Here is an 8,945-nt window from a genome sequence, read left to right on the forward strand (position 1 = left end):
GTTTGGATCAGAAGGACTTTTGAAGCAAATCTACACGTTCCCACTTGCCATGCTTTAGTTCAAGTCATGGAGCAGGGCATGAATTCGATCCCTCCCAGATGCAGTTAAGTGTGAGACCCCCTCGCGCCGCAGCAGCTCATGTTGAGTTCGCATGAAGCAGAACTCCTGGAACCCAGCTGGCGCTGAGCGGCACCCGCTGCTCTCTGGTCTACAGGCTCGCTACCTTTGAGGTCCACTTCTGAGTAACACGGACGCAATCTGACCAACTAGTTGACATCATGGCTGGTTAGGCTGCAGTTTCGCCTATTTCCAGTAGAGGACTTGTCATCCATAAATCTCAAAGTGATCCCAGTGGAAGGAAAGTCACTTTATCAGGGACCCTTCTTGCCTTCCTCTCTCTAGTTTGGGCACCAAATGGAAAAACTGAGGCATGAAGTCTGATGAGATGAGATGAGATAGTCCCCATGCCACGTATCTCCAGACCTGAAACTTTCAAGTTCTATGTTACTTTAACTTCTGTGCTAACAAACTAAAGGGGCGCCTCTGATGACTTCAGTTCTGTCCTGCCGAGATCACTGATGTTCTCTGCTTTTTCCATCTCACTGCTTCTCCATTTCATTCCACGTACATTTCCTGAGCCAATAAATTTTTCTGCATCCTTTCGGCAGCACTGGGATCCCTGTTAGCCTTTGAACAGACGGGTGAGAATAAATGGTTGCTGCCCAAAACCCAGAGAGAAGCAATACCTGCAGCAGGCTGGTAATTACAGCAGTTGTGCAAAGCTCACACCTGGAAGCTCTAAAATAGAGCTGCACTTTAGAAGTGTGCCTCACCCACATTTTCCTTAAATATCCTACAGCCCTTTCTACATCTGCTTTCTGAGCAGAAAACTTTCCCAGTTCACTAGGCTCCTTTAATAATTCTTGTATTCATTAATTTTAAAAAAGACCTATTTACTATTCAAATGTCAACTTAAGTCTATTTATCCTCATCGGGTATCGAGGTGGCAGCACTGCCAGTGCCACTTGTACTCTCATGTCTCATCTGATCGGTGAAGGAAATAAAAGCTGAAGCAGACAGATGGCTGAATGGAAGAGAAAGGTCACTACATACCGCAGCTGATAAGGTGAAGAGAACAAAATAGATAAGGCGATCTTCAGGGAGAAGGTTAAAACTTAGCCTCACCATTCAGAGGGTGTTTCTGTACGGAGATAAAATAAAACAGATGCATCATTGATTATTCACGGAAATATCCTTCTGTTGTTTAGCACGGGAAAAATTGTGGCCTTTCTCTTCTTCCCCATCTCTGTCCTAAAAAAAAAAAAAAAAAAAAATCTCTATTTTGCTACCTCCCATTTAAGAGACAGAAGAATGCCACAGATCCATGGTGGTGTTCTCCCCATTTAAGTGCCGCATCCTGTACTTAAAAATGCTTTTTCTCTGGTAACACAGTAAGAAAGAAGTAACGTTACAGCTAGACAACTCCATGCCTCTTATCACAAATAATCCAGTGAGCAGAATCCCTGTTAGCAGCTGCCTCACAATTCGGTGTATTTTAACTACGTTTCAAAATCCCTAAAGTGAGGATTTATTCTCTCTTTCGGCAAAGTACGAAGTAAATCTATCATGCCGTGTAAATAATTCATGTAAATTCTAGAAACACAGCAAGGAATATAGGTCAGGAGGGGCAGCGCAGGAGAGGAGTGGAGCATCCTTTACGTCAAGCATGTGGTAGACCTAAATTCAGTTTCCTAGAAAGACTATGTCAACTTAAAGAACGAAGAGGGCTCTTAAATAATTTAAAAAGCAAAGGGTGACTTGACAGCCACTGGGGATTTGGAAGAGAATACAGAGGATGAACCAAAATAAGATAACTAATAAGAATTTGTCCGATGGAAGCCAGGGCACAAGGCAGCTATCTTGCTTATCTTTCTTAAAAGACTTGTGGAACGTCACAGTGGTGGTTTGCAACAGTTGCGGTAAATCAGCGACTGGTTACTGGGGGAAGCGGCGAGCCAGCAGGATCCATATATAATAAAGTAAATTCCAAATGCCCCTAGGAACCATTGACATCTATAAATAATCGAGATCCGGGTACACGTCAGTATTTCAATGTACACGCTGAAACGTAGCACTGCACGATAACATTCCTTAATGTTCTCTTGTCACAATCAGAATAAGTATTTTAATGAATCTAAATGCGAGATCTTCACAGCAATCCAAAAAGTTCACTAACTGCAGTAAGCAAAACTTCTAAACCTTTGTTAAAGGAAAACATGCCATAACCAGAAATCACACAGAAATAAATTTATGAGGAAGCATTTACAGACAGTCTAGAAAGTATCAACTGTGGTAGCCATTCTGAGAACATGAAACAAAATAAAATCCTTCTTCCTCAAATACAGAAGTAACGTCCACGACATAACAGCAAGCAGAAGCAGTTTAGCCAACTGCGTGAAGGCACCCTAAGAAAAAAGTTTTAGGAATTACGCTAAATTTAGAAGAAAACCCAAACAGAACAGACAAATGTGCTAATCCAGGTGTAGCGGGAAACACCATAAAACCAGACCAGAGAAATCAAATACGCACAAATCTGAATGAACGTCCCAAGTGAAGTTCAGGTGAGCTCTCACATGGTTGGAATGAGCACTAACTTTGGGAATATTTGAGTTTCATCACTAAGCTAAGCCTATGACAAACAATCCCGCTACTACCATTGTCCTCCATGGAGAAAGAATGTCCTCCATGGAGAAATCTATTCCATGGAAAGAAACCACAGCCAACCAACCAAACCGTAAAGTCCTGCTGACGCAGTGAATGGGAAAATCCTTAGCTGGTAACATGCAAACTACCTATTAAAAACCAGAAGGAAGAGATTCAAAGGAGAAGGACGCAGAGGGACAGGCTGCAGCTGAAAATCAGCACTGGGCTATTGACTTCTGAAGAGCAAAGGCATTTTTACAACAGCTGGGGACTGCACCCAGTTTGGAAAGGGTGACAAGCAATGGGCCCAAGTGAGTCAGAGAAAGGTAACCAGTAAGGGACTAAAAAGTTAAATTCCCTAGAGAAACAGAACATTAACATCAGGATTACTCAGAAAACTGAATAAGGAATGCATCAGCCTCATTTTCAAGAAAAACGGAGAAAACAGACGAGTTCTGCCATCTCCTTCAGCATAGCTGGTAAAACTCCTGTTTAGGGTTCCTCTCAAAGACAGATGCAACAGGCGGCCCCATACTAACTGGCATGAGGGTAACAGTCAGATTCCCAGTCCTCTCTTCCTCCTTTTAATCTACGCTGCATTGGCAACGTGAGCGATTGCTGAACGGGGCAGATTGTTTTCACGTGGTGTGACACCGTGCGAGCGACTACAAACGCTGAGTGACTCAGAAAGGCAGCACATCTAAAACAAGCTGTAGAGACATCTCAGAAACAGTTGTCCTCAGCTCTAATCTCCAAAGGACTCTGGCTGCAACCCCCCACCAAGAGAAAAGCGCAGAAGTACTCCCTGCTCTGGCTAATCAGATAAGAACATCTCTCTTTATCCGCAGCAGTAAGAATGAATCTCCAAAGAGGCTACTATATTTAGCCGAGAATCTCGTAAGGGCTACTTGTTTTCTTATGCAGCTGAAGAAAAGCCCAGTCCAGCACACAGGCATGAGACTGCTTTCCACACGTAGGAGCACACACCTATGTCACCTAGATGAGAACACGTTTCTCTGTAGAAACCTACAGGTATGTGACAGCACATGAAAAACCACTCTGCCTCCACCTATTACTAGAAACAAAAAAAATTAAGATATTAAATTCCTTCTCCTTGTTTTGTACTTATCAGACATTTTTTTCCCCAGTGCTTCCATTCTTGCTATTCACCTCTGAGGAACCACCATGGTTGATTGTAAACCTACAGTCCTTCCAGAGTTCCCACGCTTCCTTAAAGTCCAAGGGAACTGGGAAGGTTTTCCAGTGCCAAGCTCGAGTCACTCCCGACTATTCTGCGGCAGACACTAGGGCCCGAGAGATTCTAGCCGGGATCGTAATTTATTTTCATTCCCTGTACAGCACTAAACTCACTGACCATGCTCAAGTACATGAATACAGAGCTGCCTCAAGACGCTGGAAATCCTTGGACCTCTGCACGTCCACCTGTGCATGTACGTATATGACTGCGGTGGGTTGACCCTGGCTGGACACCAGGTGCCCACCAAGCCGCTCCGTCACTCCCTTCCTCAGCTGGACAGGGGAGAAAACGTAATGAAAGGCGGGTGGGTCGAGATAAGGACAGGGAGATCACTCAGAAGTTACTGTCAAAACAGTAACAAACCAAACCTGACTGAGGGAAATGTTCAATTTATTACCATTCAAAAGTCAGAACAGGGTAATGAGAAAATATAAACAAATCTTAAACCACCTTCCTCCCAAACCTCCCTTCTTCCTGGGCTCAACTTCACTCCCAATATTCTCTACCTCCTCCCCCCAAGCAGCGCAGGGGGACGGGGAACAGGGGTTGCAGTCAGTTTGTCACATGTTGTCTCTGCCACTCCTCCCTTCTCAGGGGGAGGACTCCTCACACTCTTCCCCTGCTCCAGCCTGAGGTCCCTCCCATGGGAGACAGTCCTCCATGAATTTCTCCAACACGAGTCCTTCCCATGGGCTACAGTTCTTCACAAACTGCTCCAGCGTGGGTCCCTTACACAGGGTGCAGTCCTTCAGGAACAGACTGTTCCAGTGTGGGTCCCCACAGGGTCACAAGTCCTGCCAGCAAACCTGCCCCAGCACGGGCTCCTCTCTCCATGGGGTCACACGCGCTGCCAGGAGCCTGCTCCAGCACAGGCTTCCCACAGGGTCAAAGCCTCCTTTGAACATCCACCGGCTCTAGTACGGGGTCCTCCACGGGCTGTGGGTCAATCTCTGCTCCACCATAGACCTCCACGGACTGCAGGAGAATCTCTACTCTGGCACATGGACCACCTCCTCCCTCTCCTCCTTCACTGACCTTGGTGTCTGCAGGGCTGTTTCTCTCATATAGTCCCACTCCTCTCTCCGGCTGCAGTTCTCTCCCACAGTTTCCCCCCCACCCCGCCCTTCTTAACTATGCTATCCCAGAGGCACTACCACCACTTGCTGATGGGCTCGGCCTTGGCCAGCGGCGGGTCCATCTTGGAGCTGGCTGGCATTGGCTTTATCAGATATAGAGGAAGCTTCTAGCGGCTTCTCATTGAAGCCACTTCAGTAGGCCCCTTGCTACCAAAACCTCACCACACAAACCCAGTACAGCACTGGTATTAGGAACGCCTCAAACTCAGAATTAACGGCTCAGGCTGGCTGCCCCCACATAGGGCAAGAAACTTTCCTGAAAGCAAACTATAGCAGGTTGAATTTGTTGTTGGTTGTTCAGGAGGAAAAAGGGTAATGTCATCTTAAAAAAAAAAAAAAAAAAAATCACTGTCAAAGCCATCTTTGGATAAGCTGTTCTAATATTTATTTTACTCTGCTGCTGCTAGGAAATAGTACCTCAGCTCAAGACTGAATTTGGGCAACTTCAGCTTCCAGCCACAAGATACTGATGAAATTTTCATTATCATCAGGTTTATCCTCAGTTCAGTTTACAGTGAGACTTTAAACCTTCCCAGCAGTTACATTTGCTGTATCCTTTGGCGTGCTGTTTCAAGTAGAAGCGAACACCTTCGTTATTAAAACCACGCCTGGCGCATGAGAGAGCGCGTACCTGCAAAACACAGCACAAGAATCCATTTGCCAGAGAGTCATTTCCCTTCTTCCCAACTCCAACTGCACACCGCAAACCAGCTCAGGTTTGAGCTTGTTCTGCACAGCGTGCACCTGTCTCACGATAAACACTTTTTTCTTCTTCACGCAGTTCATCTTAGTGCAGAGAAATCAGAAATATCTGAAAATCCAGCTGATGTCGGCTTAGTCACACGGACATATTTTCTAACACTCAACAGACAACCCCAAAAGCTGCGGAGGCAGCACGCCGAGCCACCGCCAGCCCTCGCTCCAGCCCCAGCTGACTGATGAGCAGCTGCAAATGCTTTACGAAAACAGCCTTTGAACCATCCGCACGCTCACATACTCAGTTTCTGCGTAGAACTGGGGTCTTTGCTCTAATTACTTGAATTAAGCTCAAATCAAAGATGGAAAATTTCAGCAAAATAAGAACTGAGTGGCAGAGGGACTGGAATTTTCGGTCAAAAAAAGTACAGATTAATTTATTTTCCCAGGCAACAATGAAGTCTAAGATGCATAAACAAATCTGTGTTACTTACAATTAGGCTACTATATTATACAACTGGCTTATGTAAGTTCTCTCCAGTATGACGAAAAGCCTCTCCTGTTACCATTCCAGGTTTTAACCTGATTACAATTAAAAGATTAAATTAAAACCATTTTTCTAGTAGGCAGACATGGGTTTGCATTTTACAATATTGTGCTTGGTGGTGTTAAGCTACAAAGACGCTTTCTTATTAAAAAAAGCAAGAAGTGGACTTGCTAATACAACTCATACATTTTCCCCTGTTCTTTCTGTAAACAAAGTTGTTTAATGCATTTCACTGGGAAAAAAAAATTAAAGCTACCTGTAGGGAAATTAATACCTGTTTACATCAGCTCGGATCTTGACTCAAGGTTGCAAAACAACAATGAAGTATGCATGTTAGGAGGAGCAGCAGTACCTTAAGGTCGTCTAGTTTTGGAGAGCCCAGCCTCCATCCCAGTAAAATCATGGTTCCCCGGATCACGGATAGCAATTTGGAAGCCTTACATTTTCACTTCTGTTATTTACCAATAAGGGATAAAGAATAATAGCGAAATCTTACTACTCTAAGGAAAGACACACAGGCTTAAAAGTGAGATTTTATTCATATTCGTTACTTATTCACAACTCAAAGTATGATAAAACTGATAAAAGCAGCCTAGAATAATGTTAGTTTACATCACTAAATTCAATTCACATTTTATTAATAAAATACCAAAATGAAAATGACAACATTGCAGGTTCAGAAAAACAGGTTGGCTACCAGGACTGAAAAATCTACACTATCTTAACTGGTCACAACTGATTGCTTGTTTGAAGTTTCTTATTTAAAATTAACACAAATTACAAAATTTCAGACACGCTCAACTTCTGTGCTCATAGAATATATCTTCGGTCGTATCAAATTTCAGTAGATTGGAAAGAATTTTCTGCTGAGATATTTCATTTCAGCATGGACTAAAAGAACGGTGAGAGCACTCTCCCCACCTACACAGCGGTGTAACGCTGCAGCCCAGCTGCACTTTCAGCCCACCCGTCCGAAGAATCACATGGCAAGTCACTGGTGCAAGCATGAACCATCTCTCATACACTGATGGAAACCACCGCCAGGCTACGGCCTAAAGTCTGTCCTCTCTGGTGGACACACAGACCTCGGACTCCAGGACACAAAATCAAGCAGACTTCAGCTCTGCATTTTAAGGCAAAGATAAAACCAGCTCCAACGGAAACAGAGATGAATTCCTTCAGCTGCCACCAATTAACAAGAGCTGTAGCTGCCCATCGTTATGCAGAGACTGATTGTACTTCAGGTGATAAATTTTAACACCAACACTGAGGCAGCACGTTACCGCCCTGCCACCACAGACTGAAAAATCATACACAGATTAAAGAGCAACGCAGTGGCCAAGAGTTCGCATGCAAATATCGTGTTAGACTGTTACACTCTCATGACTGTTACACTCTCATGACTGTAAACTGTTCATGGTGTAAACACAGGTTAGATAATTATCTTCCGTTTCTCTTTTTATTTTACATACTTTTTTTTTTAAGAACAGACGGGGCCTCACAGAACAAAGGAGCTTTACCAAATTTTAGACCTGGAATTACGCAGACTTCAGTTACAAAGATTAAAACTGTAATCTGGTAAGGAAAGAACTCTTCCCCCACCATGAATACATTTTTAAAAGCCTCATTCGGCAAAGCAGCAATCTGACACTCAGTCCAGAAGACAGAACAAATAAAAACAAACAAAAATTTTAATACTGTACTGCAAAAAACAAAAAAAGGAATTATTTTTAAAGAAAACAGAGACAGCCAAAGCAGACTGTATGGCAGCAACTGTTCCTAGGGAAGGAGAAGACGAGTGTATATATATGGCATAGTACCTAAACAGCCATTAAAACTGCTTTAACCGCCAATGTTTTATCAATGGGATGTACTGGGAAAGAAACACATTCAAAGTAATAGTAGTTTTGAGTAAACGTGCTACAGGAAACGGAAACAGCCATAACTATACACGTACAAATCAACAACAACAAAACTTATTTACAAACACTTATACCTACAGGCATAAAGACCAAGTTTAATACTTGTGAAATGTGTCTGATTGCTAGATCTGGACTGACAAGCGTTCCAGTCTTCAGTAACAGCAGAGCAACATTTCCACACTGCAAAAACCATATGGCTTCGATCGGGTCTCTCCTGAAGTCTCTGCATCTAGGTGATCTAGAAAACTGAAAAGTTCTACAGGTATTTTAATTTTCATTTGTAACACGGATGTGCATCCGCTACCTACCTGAGACACCCCAGCACTCCACCCAACAAGCAGTCAGCAACCTAGAGCTAGTACTGTTACAAACTTATCCAGTTTGCTCACAAAATGTTAATTTTGGATTACGTGATTCATTCTTCAAAGCACACGTTTCATCATCTGCTACATTTTTAAGAGAAGGACTATAGAAAATCAGTTCTGTATGCAAAACACAAAAGCCCAAAAGTGATTAAAATTAGATTAAGGTGGGCATAATCAGCAACTAATAAAAAGTTAAGTCATACTTATGGAACTCAACCCTTCACTCAGTGATATAGTTAACTGCCCTCAAAGACTAACAACCAGACCAATTCACAAGTACCTAAGTTGCTTACATATTAAAAGAATAAGATGTAAAGT

The sequence above is a fragment of the Tauraco erythrolophus genome, chromosome 1 (genome assembly GCF_009769465.1).
Source record: "Tauraco erythrolophus isolate bTauEry1 chromosome 1, bTauEry1.pri, whole genome shotgun sequence".
NCBI classification, from domain to species: Eukaryota; Metazoa; Chordata; class Aves; order Musophagiformes; family Musophagidae; genus Tauraco; species Tauraco erythrolophus.